This window comes from Pinus tabuliformis, chromosome 5_1 (assembly GCF_031772625.1).
Source record: "Pinus tabuliformis cultivar Carrire ecotype Pingquan chromosome 5_1, CPIR1, whole genome shotgun sequence".
NCBI classification, from domain to species: Eukaryota; Viridiplantae; Streptophyta; class Pinopsida; order Pinales; family Pinaceae; genus Pinus; species Pinus tabuliformis.
This window is the reverse complement of record NC_142305.1, coordinates 328,078,415-328,090,716: the sequence shown is the minus strand read 5'-3', so window position 1 is coordinate 328,090,716 and position 12,302 is coordinate 328,078,415.

Genomic DNA, 12,302 nt, shown 5'->3' with positions numbered 1-12,302 from the left:
GCTGGTTAATTGCAGTTGTTGAAGCTTTATTGCGCAGGGTGCAGGTAGCTGGTGGCTTCGTGCTCAAGACAAGCTATGAACAGAGATAGAATGGTGTGGACATGACTGTGACAGGGACAAGGCTCGGCCGTTGGATCATGTGGATCAACGACGAGGATCTGTCAAAGGGGAAAATCAGGCAGAAACAGGTCAAACAGGTGTGGGCCATCAGATCCTGAAATTGAACGGCTTAGATTGCATCGGAGGAAGCTATCGGGATGACGTGGGGTGGAGTGAATGTGAGCCATCGGATCAAGGAGCAGCAGATCCAACGGTCGTCACACGCGAAAGATGCGCGGGCGATATCGAGCGAGGAAAGGCAATTTCTGTTAGGCCCCTATACTACTAGTGTAACCCCTTATTGTTATTAGTACAACCCACTTATTATATTGATGTACCCATGTAGTGCCCATATTGTTACTATTGTGCCACATAGAAGCCCACTATTGTTATTATTGTGCCCTTACATTATTATTGTTATGTTGGCTCTGATTATGTTATGACCCCTTAGACTCCTATATATAGAAAGGAGGTCTTTTCATTTGTATCATCCAAGAATTGTTCATTTATTTAATGTAAAGGAGGTTTCCCCCTCGAAGAGGCTAAATTCTAAAGCATTGATCTATCTTTTCTATCTTTTCTTGAGCTGGTTTCATAACATTTGGTATCAGAGCTTTGGATTCTAGGGTTTCGCTGCTCCAAACAGGTCATCGTGGAATTTTTGCTATAACGTTTTTTCTGTGACGTTTCAGAAGTTGAAAAAACTACCCATTTGAGAAGAAATCGCGCTAAATCTCAGGTTCAAATTTCAGAGCTTTCTGCGCTATATTTTAGGAGATATGATCTGAGGAAGTTGGTCTTTTTGCAGACTTCTGAATTACATTCCAAACAGGTGACCTGGGGAAAATCGTCATAACTTTCTCTCTGGGGATCGGATTGAAATTTCGTAAGAAGGTGTAGAAAGAGGACAGATTGTAGTTTCTTTTATGCATTTTTCAGATCCAAAGGTTGAAACAGTGACTCGTGGCACTTCATACAAGTTCGCTCTTCTGGAAAGGTCTATAATCAGGTCATCTTGGGAGATTGTGCATAACTCTTTCTTGGAGAATCCAATTTGGTTCAGACTGGTGGCATTGGAAAGAGGACACAGAGGACTACTACAGGTCACAATTTCAGAACTTAAAGATCTGAAAGTATAGAGCTACAGTCGTTTCAAGATCGAGCTCCTAAAATCAAGAAAAAGCAAGATGAGGAAGTTTGATGGCAAGGATCTGGTAAATTGGATACTTCAGATGGAGCAATATTTTGATCTACATGGTGTACCACTGTTACAAAAGGTATGTATTGCATCTTCATATTTAGAACCGGATCAATTTTTATGGTATGAAGGGCTTTGTTCTCGTAAACAACTTGTTACGTGGTCAATTTTCATGGAGGAAATGATAGCACATTATGAGGATACAAAGAGCAACACCTTCTTTAGAGCAACACCACAACAATTGGAAAGAGTAAAAGGGCTTTGTGACATAATGGAAAGAAAAATTATGGAAACCAGGAAGCATACCCCTCACAACTATAAATATGGAAGTGTTGTCTCTCCCAGCCTTCCACAACCTACAAGGGTTACACCACAACAATTGGAAGAAAAAAGAGTAAAAGGGCTTTGTTACAATTGTGATAGCAAATGCATTAAAGGTCATAAGTGTGCTGAGAAGAAATTATTTTACATAGAATATGAAGAGGAGGAAGAAAATGATCAAGAAACATCAAAAGAAGAGGATATATGCCAGGACCTTGCCCCAGAGAAAGAAGAAATGAATCAGACGATATCTTGTAAAGCATTGGCAAGAATTACCACTCCTCAAACTCTTAAGATAGAAGGACATATCAAGAAGAAAAAAGTGCAAGAAGTGAAAGATCACATTGAGAAAGAAGAAATGAATCCAACCATATCTTGTAATTCATTGGTCGAAATTACAATTTACAATGGTGGTATCCAGAGCAACGGTGGTATCCGTATATGACTGCGTGATCTAGTAAGATCACGACGTGTGGTGGACGAAAACCACTGCCCCCACGGGCTAACGTGTGCGTAGGTCACACAAATCTAGGTTTGTGACAACCGTTAGATTTTGCGATGAACGCGATCAACAGCGGGGAAGTGAATGATGCTTAGCGCATGAGAAAAAGGCGGCAAAGGGTTATGGAGGGGTGGGTCACATGGGCGTGGGCTCATAAATTTAGCACCCAGGGCTTAAAGAAAAGGGGCTATGCAGAGTTTATAAGGATAAAACAAAGGTAGTGGGGTAAAGGAATTAAGCAGGGAATAGGGAAAGGCGACGGATGAAGAGGTTTATGAAAGAATCAGAGACAGTAAAGGTTAAGAGGGTGTGAGGAGACCGAAGGAGAAGGAGGAGAATGATTGCTGCAAGCTCCCTTCCCGGCACAATACCAGCCATCAGTCCGGAATTTAACCTTTAAGCACTGAAGTTTATAGCAGAGCTAACACTGGCTCCTTCTGGGGATGAGATCCTCCCTGTGAGGTCTCAAGAACTTGTAGACCAATGCCTTCATACAAAACCATCTTAAAAACATTGCCTAGTATCCATTGGGCATGGAGTCAAATTAAGTCTACACTAAAACCTGTAAAGAAAATGCTTACAATCATTAAGGCCTGAGGACCTTAAACAACCTAAATATTCAAAAACTGGCCAACTGATGGGCCACCAAAATTGCTGCCTGTTAGCCGGTTCATCATAGATCAGCAAAACTGGATTAATTTGATCCTTTACCTCAAAAATTTTAGGACATTTAAGCTTAATAGGTAAATATGGATCAAATTTCATCTCCCTTCTATGTATTCTTCTCCTTGGATGTTCTTCATGGGAGCCTCTGTACATCTGTTGAATAATCATGGTTGTCGTGTACTTATCTGTGTCATCTGTAGTCTTCACAACTAATATGAAAGATGCACCATTGTGTTCTTGTGCAGGGGACACAGAGACATTTTCTGCTCCTTCATCTTGCTTTGAACAGTCCACATCCAAGGAGGAGTCCCAAAACTATACACCCTCTTCCTCTGTCATCTGAAAAGTTGCCCTTTCATTCTGTGTGGAGGCCATCTGAGCAGGTTTTAGAAAATCAAAACTGAGGTGATCAGTCTCAGCCTTGAGAATAGAGCTATTTCCTGCCTCAGTGTTCAAGGGGCAACTTTGAGGGATTGTCTTTTGAGCAGGCAGAGGGGCAAAATATGATGGGGAGCATTCCTCTCCCTTTTTAATCACTGGACTGGGGACCAAATCAGGCCAGAAAAATTGCAGATCTTCATAGCCATGTGAAGATGAGCTGGCTTCGGACACAATATCTTATAGGTTGGTAGGACCTACTACTGACTGCTTTTGCTGATTAGCTTGTTGTTCTGCAGCTACAACAAACTCACGAGCAGTGCCTCTGGATATTACTTTCTCATAAGCAGCCCTTGTTAGGAAAGGAGCACCTTCCAAAACATAGACCTCCTCATCTTCATCAGGATGCTCTTCTTCTATTATGTAAAAGGGGTCTCACCCCTTTAACATCATTTGTAACTTTATTTCTTTGCAAAATCTGCAAATTCTCACATGCTCCTCTATATGGATTTGGAGTTGGAAAAGAAAAGGAACAATGAGCTCCTGCCTCTTTAGAATACTGCTCAGCCTTTAGTTTGGAAACTTCAAAGGCCAAAAACTCAATCATCCTAGCTAATTCATCAATCTCATGCTTTGAGGATGATGAGGATTCACCTCCCTGTCTTCTCCCTTCAGCATCTCCTTCGAGTATTTCTGCAGCAATGATGTTTGCTTCTACCTCAAAGGCTGCATTTTTCATATTAGCCAAAGAAGTACATCTTCTCTCTCTTAACAGTAGGCAGAACTGAAAATCGAAGGAATTAGCATAAACAAGCATGGCAGAAGTAGAGGTGGGTCTTACTTCAGCTGGCATTCTGCTGTACATAAGATTGAATATGATGTTGAAATTTGACAATAGTTCACCATATTCTCTCTGCAAGTTCCCAAATTCAGTATGATAAAAGAGCAGATCTTTATTATTCCCCCAGTGCTTTAAGAACACATCATCTAGGGCCTCAATGTCTGCAATAGACCTAGGGGGTAAATTTCTGAACCATTTTCTAGCTTCCCCATCTAGGCTTTGAACAAAAACCCTCATCCAGACATCCTCTTCATTGATATCCAGGTTATCAGCATAGCTATAAAAGGACTCTAAATGCTCTTCAGCTATTACTCATTCTGCACCAGTAAACTTTGGCATAAATTCTTGATAATCTCCTGCAGACATGGCACTCAAAGGGGTAGGCAGGACTAAGGGTCTATACCTAGCAGCAACGATTCTTTCTATCTTTGTAAGAGCTTGCTGGCCTGCCATGACTGAGGTGAGTGAAAGGATACTGGTAGACTGAGTGGAATGGATCAATGAAAAGAATGATAGAAACAGAGGAATATGATGGACAGCATGGATGCTTCTTTGAACTGAGGTCCAAAAGGGAAATGAATGACTAAGGAGCTAAATGAATCTCTGAAGGTGACCTTCACTAACAGAGACACATGGAATTTTTAAGGCTTACCTGGTCCTGATGCTCCTTTCTACAATACTTTATTCTGCTTAACGAATTTCTCAGGATTAGGCACTGGTTCAACTGGTGATTTCTGAAGATATCTCCGATCATGCCTCACAAACTAAGCCAGAACTTCAATGTGGAGTCGCCAAAGGTTGGTCTTCCTCCAATGGAGTCACCAGATAGATGATTACAACCAGAATATGTGCCTAGACTTTGTCTATCATCAAAGTCTGGAACTATGTCGTTCTCCCAGGGAAGCTGAGCTTCAATTCTCCTCTCCCCGGCAACAGCGCCAATTAATGTTATCACCCCAAGAAACTCTCCTAGGTTGTATCTTAGAGATGCTCGAGAACATTACAAACTCAACAAGAATGTTGGAAAATGGTGGATGAATGAAAGAAATGCTGCATATTCAAGCCAGATAACCACTTCTACTATGCTTGACCCCAGACATGGGTGAACACCCCCAAACTACAAGGCATTAGACCACCAATTACTCACAGTTTTAAATAAAATTTGATGGTGGAGAATACTGATCACACCAGCAGATGCATAGGACCTTGTGATGGCCAGCTGCAACCAGTTAAAAGGTCTGTAAATCCATTTCCTAATGCACAGACAGGATGACAGCTCTCTGGCATTAAAACAACAGAAACCTGCATGCAAATTCAATGATACAAGCTAGATTCTAACACAGAGGTGGGATGACAGCCCCTCTAATGTTAAACATCTACAGCACATGAGTAAATGCATAACAGGCACAGCCTGGTGTCATGCGGAAAGAGTCAATTTTGCGGACAAAACTGACCTCCCTAGAAGCTAAGGCTTTCTAGTGACAAACAAAACAATCAAGCACTATCTTTCCCTAAATATGCATTTAAAATAAAAGCAACCAGGTGTTTAAAGCATACCTTTAGTCCAACGCTGTTTGTAGCAGCCAAACCTCTCTGATCTAGATGAGCTCCTCCTTTTCCTTGAAGCCTGCATTCACTAACAAGCAAACGATTACATAGCACCTGAATAACTCATATAATAAAACATATTCATCATAAAGACCAAGGAGTTTATGAAACAAATTATATATAACAACTTGTTGAGAAAAATGAACTTAATTGTATTAATTGGAAACAAAAGAAACCTTACAACCAGTGCCTTGGTGTTGTGCAGGTCCCTCCCAGGGTCCAGCAAGAGTTCTCCTCTACTTTGATCAGCTCACCCACTTCCAAATGAAGCTAAGAAAGGATTGGAATCTCTCCTCTCAAGCTCTATAAGGGAGTCCTAATTTCAGCAGCATCTACCCTTAGGAATGTTCAGCTTTCAACCTCCCCTCCCTCTGGCCCAATGCCTGTATTTATAGTGCTTTGGAGGAAGTTAATCAGGTCCACCATGAATGGGATAAGCCCCTCTTTCAATGGGATAGCTCCCCTCTTCATGGGATAAGTTCCTCTTTCTTTGGGATGCATGAACCATCTGGAGGCGCTCAATCCACGTCAAACCATCTTCTAGAATGCTCTAGATTCGACCACAAGTAACATTTTTGAAGTAAAACTTGCGCCTTTTGACCTTTACAGGAGTACGCACCCACCCCTTTACAGACAGAGCGTACAAGTACGCAGGTATTGTGAACTTGAGGTGCGTATACGCAGGTAAGGGTAAGAGAAACTGCGTAACCAGAGTTATATTGACTTTTAAGGACTTTCTCTCTTTCTTGGAGTTTGACATGAGGAGCAGAGGTATAAGACTTGCCAAGGAGTATAGTATGCCAATTGATGGAGCCATACTGACTGCAAATAGTCATGGTGACAAATTTTAGTGTAACAGATTGCCCCCTAAAGTGCGAAGCCTGTAGTAGATTAGGGTTTCATATCATCTAGGAAGGGTGAAGCACTTTATGATTTCAAGGATTATCTTGTGGAGAGCCCAGTCGGAACCTGCAAATATTCAACACAAAATACATATATGAGATTATATCATCGCTGAGGTAGGCATTCCCATACTCAGATTGAAAACTTTAACTAACAAACTAACTACTGCTCTGATATAGGAATGATTTCGCAGTACATCATAATCATAGACTCATGTAGACACAGTATGGACGCAGCCATCTGTTTATGATTAGTCTACTATATAATGAATACAAAACTCCTCGCAGCCTGGATGGCGGAAACTAGATCCAGGGTCTTCATTTCTACTTCCCGAAATAGTACGATTCTATCCATGCGAATAAATGAGTTGATGTCGAGCATGGTAGAAACCACTTGATTACCAGTCGATGATGTAAACTATTAACAAGTGTGAGAGAAACCACCAGTGATGTCAATGGTTCTCAAAGTACCCAGTACAATCCATGAGATGTGAGTAGATGTGTTGATGTCGAACATGTCACGGAATCCTTCGATCGAAAGTCAATGATGTAAACTGTCGTCAAAGGCGAGAAACCTGCCATTGAGGCATGCAGATCTCAAGGTACTGACGATTTCTAAGTCATCTTTCTAGATAATGTGCTGATGTCGATAGAAAGTGACCCGTTGCAGGCAAGCCCACAACACGAAATCATAAATCAAGTTGAAGAAATGTAGCTGTAAGGACTGACTCAGGGATGGTCAAGATGGATGACAGGTATTTTACAGATGAATGGTTTATTTGCAGTGACCTCTTGAACACATAACGACACAACAGATGGCTTAGTGACAATTGACCCAAAGTTAATACCCGGAAATCGGCTGAAGACTTTCAATGTGGTTTGATCAACTATTAGGCAAAGGATTTCCCAACCCAGGTGAATGAAAAGTGTCGTGTTCAAGAGTGGTGATAAGGTTTTTCTGAGACAAAGGATAACAAATAGGCTCATTTTTCTCTCTTTTCCCCCACCATTTCTGGCAAGTACCTCTTTATTTTTTACAAGCTTGAGGAGGATAACATATGCTTGATTATAAGCTCATCCTTCGGATGAGTCCAACTTAGTTTAGATTCGAACCCTAAGAAGAAGTGGTCTGTTCCTGTTTGTAATCGAACAGGTCCTTTATTGTGAAATTTTAACGAGTCCAGTATAGGAGAAACTCGGCATTTTTCAATTTTAGAGAGTCTGAAAAACTTAAGAAGACTCCAGGGTTGACCTTTTTCGTAAATTTGTGTCTCTCAAGCCCGAAAAAGTATAAAATAATACTTGAGAGAACCGCTTGATCTTTACGACCAAGGAGTACTTTCATGATTAGTGTCTCTGATCTAAAAAGTAAAAAGCGATCAAGGACACGTCGCTTTATTTCCAATATCGAATTTGAAACGACAAAAATCCGGCAATCTTTTCATGTTTTTATGGTCAGAAAAGGGCTATAAGAGGACCGTCTTTTAATTTTGTTTTAACGAGTGTAAAAGAAACGCTCGGCAATCTTTTCATGTTTTAGGAGTCAGAAAAGGGCTTTAAAGATGACTCTGATGTTTTTGTTTGTAAAAAATGACAATTTTCCTTGAAAATCCTTTATCCTGCACAAAAACCAACACATTACTCATACTTGTTGAAGATAGATAAAAATACTTTGAAAAATACCTTTTCATGGTGAAAAATAAACAAATTTACCATTTATTTACCCAAAAAACCTATAAAAAGGGCTTTTACCAATTCATTTTTACCATTTTACTGTTGAGGAGAGAAAAAGGGCTTTTGGCAAGAAACTTCCCGTGGACACTGCGGAGAATCCGACCGTCGAAATCGAACGCCGTCTCTTTCAGGTATTCTACAACATCCTCCTCTTCATTTTCATCCGTTTAGAATTCTTTTTTAGGCCCTAGATTTCATTTTTGGAGGCTTTGGGGTTTCAAGAACCGCCTTTCGGGGTACGCAGGTGCCACACTAGGGACCCGCGTACCCCGACATTTTCTCAGTTGGGAAAATGTCGGGCGTACACACCTTGCCTTAAGGGAACCTGCGTACCCACGCTCTGTTCCTAAAGGCGGGGTGCGTACTCCGCGCAAAGAGTTTTCAAACCCCAAATTCTCTAAATTGGACCAAAATTTTTTGATTTTACGGACTCTAATGGATGTTTTATGGTGTGTAGATTGTTCACCATGCTTGATTGGCGCGAGAGAGAGCACGAAGATGTTGATTTGGCCGCCATTAATCATCAACCGTCAATTGATGCTTTGAAGGCATGCGGCCTTTATAAATACTGGGCCATACCTGGCATGAGGGCCCAAGTGAGATTTCTAGAATGGCTGGTAGAAAGATGGAACGTTCAGGACTAGTGTTTTTATATTGGAGGGCACCAGCTCGAGATGGAGCCCGCAGATATCTACTTTCTCACTGGTTTTCCCAAGAGAGGCGAACACTTGACTCTGTTCGGGACTAGGCCGGGTGGCCAGTCCATTGCTAGTCTCCGACTAGAGTGGTGTAACACTCAGACTCAAGAGAAGGGGATAGAGATCAAAACTATATCCCGCCCTGAACTTATGGTGATTGCTTTTACAGTTACCAGACTTTGCGGGGCTGCTGCTTTACACATTGCCACTGGATCCCAAATGCGGATGGCGATTGATTGCTATCGAGGCACCATTTTCAACTGGTGTGATGTTGTGTTGGCCAATGTAAAAGGCCAACTGACTAGAGCCAAAAACGGACAACTGAAGACTTTTGGTTATGGGCCTTTAGTTGTGAGTTTTGGCTTAGAGAGGGTTCCGATGCTGATCCCACAACAGCTCACTGTTGAGGCTGGGCTTCCTCGAGAGCCCAAATTGATGCGATGGGTTGCGGTTATGGCCCGTCATCCTGATGAGGGAACGGAGGTTGTTCGATTTACTCCGGAGTACTTTCACTGGTTAGAAGACCAGGTCTTTTCTATACAGGATTTTCCTTATGCTGGAGTTGATTTTCATGGAGATCCGGACATGGTTCTTCCACTGGGAGAACAATGGGATGATACAGGTAATTCATTTTCCACAAGTTTTTTAACTATCTATTTTTTTTGTTTTTTATATCGTCTCAAAACTGATAGTAATAATTTTCAAAATGCAGATGTAGGCCCACGACGTCCAGCCAATCTCCGGCCTTTCGAGAGGAGACTTCCAGTTGCAGCGGCACCGGCCCCACAGGACGAGGCCACAGAGACTTTAGCTGAGTTGGAACATGACCTAGAGCGTCTTACAGGAGATATACCGGAGACTACCATAGATGATATTCCTATCAGGCTTCAGCGCTATGTAGTCGGGGTCCCAGGACCTTTTAGGAGGTTCTTGTGTAGGGTAGCCCGTGCAGTGGTGTCATATAGAGATCATCACCAGTGATTGGATGGTCGTTTTGTAGACACATGTGACATTTTGGTTTTTTGTACTTATCATTTTTGCCGATCATAAGGTGTTTTTCAACCTATGATCGAAGACGATGTATTTTTTGACACACTCCTATATATATATATATCATTATTACCGGCTTATCTTGTTAAACATGTGTGATGAAATGTTTTTAAATTTACATGTATGATTATTGCAAATGTCTATTCAACATTCGAGAAGCAATTGCATCTGCTAATGTATTTAAAGACCTTGGAATATGCTGATATTCAATGTAATCAAATTCACGTTCCAAGAGACGCACTCTCAAAAATAACCTTAATAACACTGGATTTCTAATGGCATACACTCTATTAAGCTGTAATACAACGAGTTCAGAATCTAACCTCACTATCAAACTCCGAATCCCAAATGAAATAGATTCAGACAATAACTCAATCACTGCACTGTATTCGGCAATGTTGTTCGTTGTTTGACCGAGGCTTACCCCATGCATAGAAACTAACTCGTCAGAGGGTGAATAGATAACCCAAGCTACGGAAGAGATATTCCGTGTACTACGACAAGCACTATCAGTGAAACCAATGTATGTTTGGAGAGGCATCGACATCTGCAATATCAAGAGTAAAACCAAGATAAGCCAGAATAACGACGAAAAACACACTCTCTAAGCTAAGCACACTGTCTAAACTAACAAACACACCAGCTAGAAAGAAAAACTAACCTAACTAAAAATCTCCATACCCATCTTTTAAGCATAATACCTCTTTAGGTAAAGTCCATTTCTGGGTTTACCCAAAGAGTCCCCGTCAAATTCTACCAACTCATAGGCCCCTTTTGCTAGCTTTCGCTTGACAATATAGGGCCCATGCCACATAGGAACGAATTTTCTAGCACCTAATTTATCATTAGCTTGATCATATAATAACACTAGGTCTCCTTCTGAAAAATTTCGAGGGGTCACTTTTCGATCATACTGAGCTTTCATACGTTTTGCGTGAGTCTCGATCGCCAATGCAGCATCACGTCGATTCTCATCTAATTGAGCTAAGTATAATAAATGCTTTTCCTCTTCAGAAGTAGCTGGAAGTAACTCGATGGCCATTTGCAGTGACGGGATTTCGCATTCAATGGGTAGCACAGCTTCCAAACCATAAACTAGTTGGAAAGGAGTGAACCCTGTTGATGTTTTCACTGAGGTTCGGTATGCCCAAAGTGCTGAAAATAACATGTTGTGCCAATTCGACCGATGAATACCAATGATTCGTCGGATCATGATAACTAAAACTTTGTTGATGGACTCAACCAGACCATTCACTTGTGGATAATAAGGAGTTGAGCTATCGTGACGCAAACCAAGCTGGCCTGTAAGTTCTGTCATCATAACGTTTCGAAAATGACGCCCATGGTTAGTGATTATCGCTTGTGGGACACCAAACCTAGCAATTATATGATTGAACACGAAAATTGCTGTTGTCTTGCCATCTGCCTCGAATGTAGGCATTGCCTCGGCCCACTTAGTAAAATAATCTACCGCAAGGATGATATACACATGCCCCCCGGCCGAGTGAGGGTTACATGTAATAAAATCGATACCCCATTTGGAAAAAGGACCAACGGCAATTATAGGGTGGAGAGGAGAAGGTGGAGCATGCATCTTTCGATCAAACACTTGACAGTTGTGGCATTTTCGGACCGCAGTAATACAATCTTTAAACAAGGATGGCCAGAAGTAGCCAACGCGCAATATCTTTTGGGCTATGGCATACCCAGACATATGACCACCACACACTCCAGAGTGACAGTCATTCAAAACCCTTTCAGCTTCCTCATGTGTTAAGCAACGTCGAAAAACCAAGTCTGCCCCACGGCGATAAAGAGTATCTCCAGTAATTGTGTACTGTTGGGACTGGAATCGAATTTTCCGACGTTCCGACTTTGAAACTTCGGGCCGAAAGGATTGGGTCTGGAGATAGACGATGATATCCCCATACCACGGATCTAAAGTGTTGATTAGAAACAAAGATTCGTCCGCAATGGGCTCCTCTGCCACAGTTTCCGTGTCAGCACGCGGGAAGTCACACATTAACTCCGCGAAAACTAGAGATTTCTTAGACTTAGATTTCTCAAACTCCAAGTCGAACTCCTGCAGGATAACAATCCATTTAGAGTACTTGCCCCCTAGCAATTGTTTAGTCAAAATGTAGATCATAGGGTTGCAATCTGAAATGACTGTAGTTTTACGGAGTAAAATGTAGTGACGAAAACGTTGGACAACTTGAACAGCTGCCAATGCCAATTTCTCCACATGTGAATATTTGAGCTCAGTGGGATTTAACGTCCGACTAAGGTAATATATCACATGTTC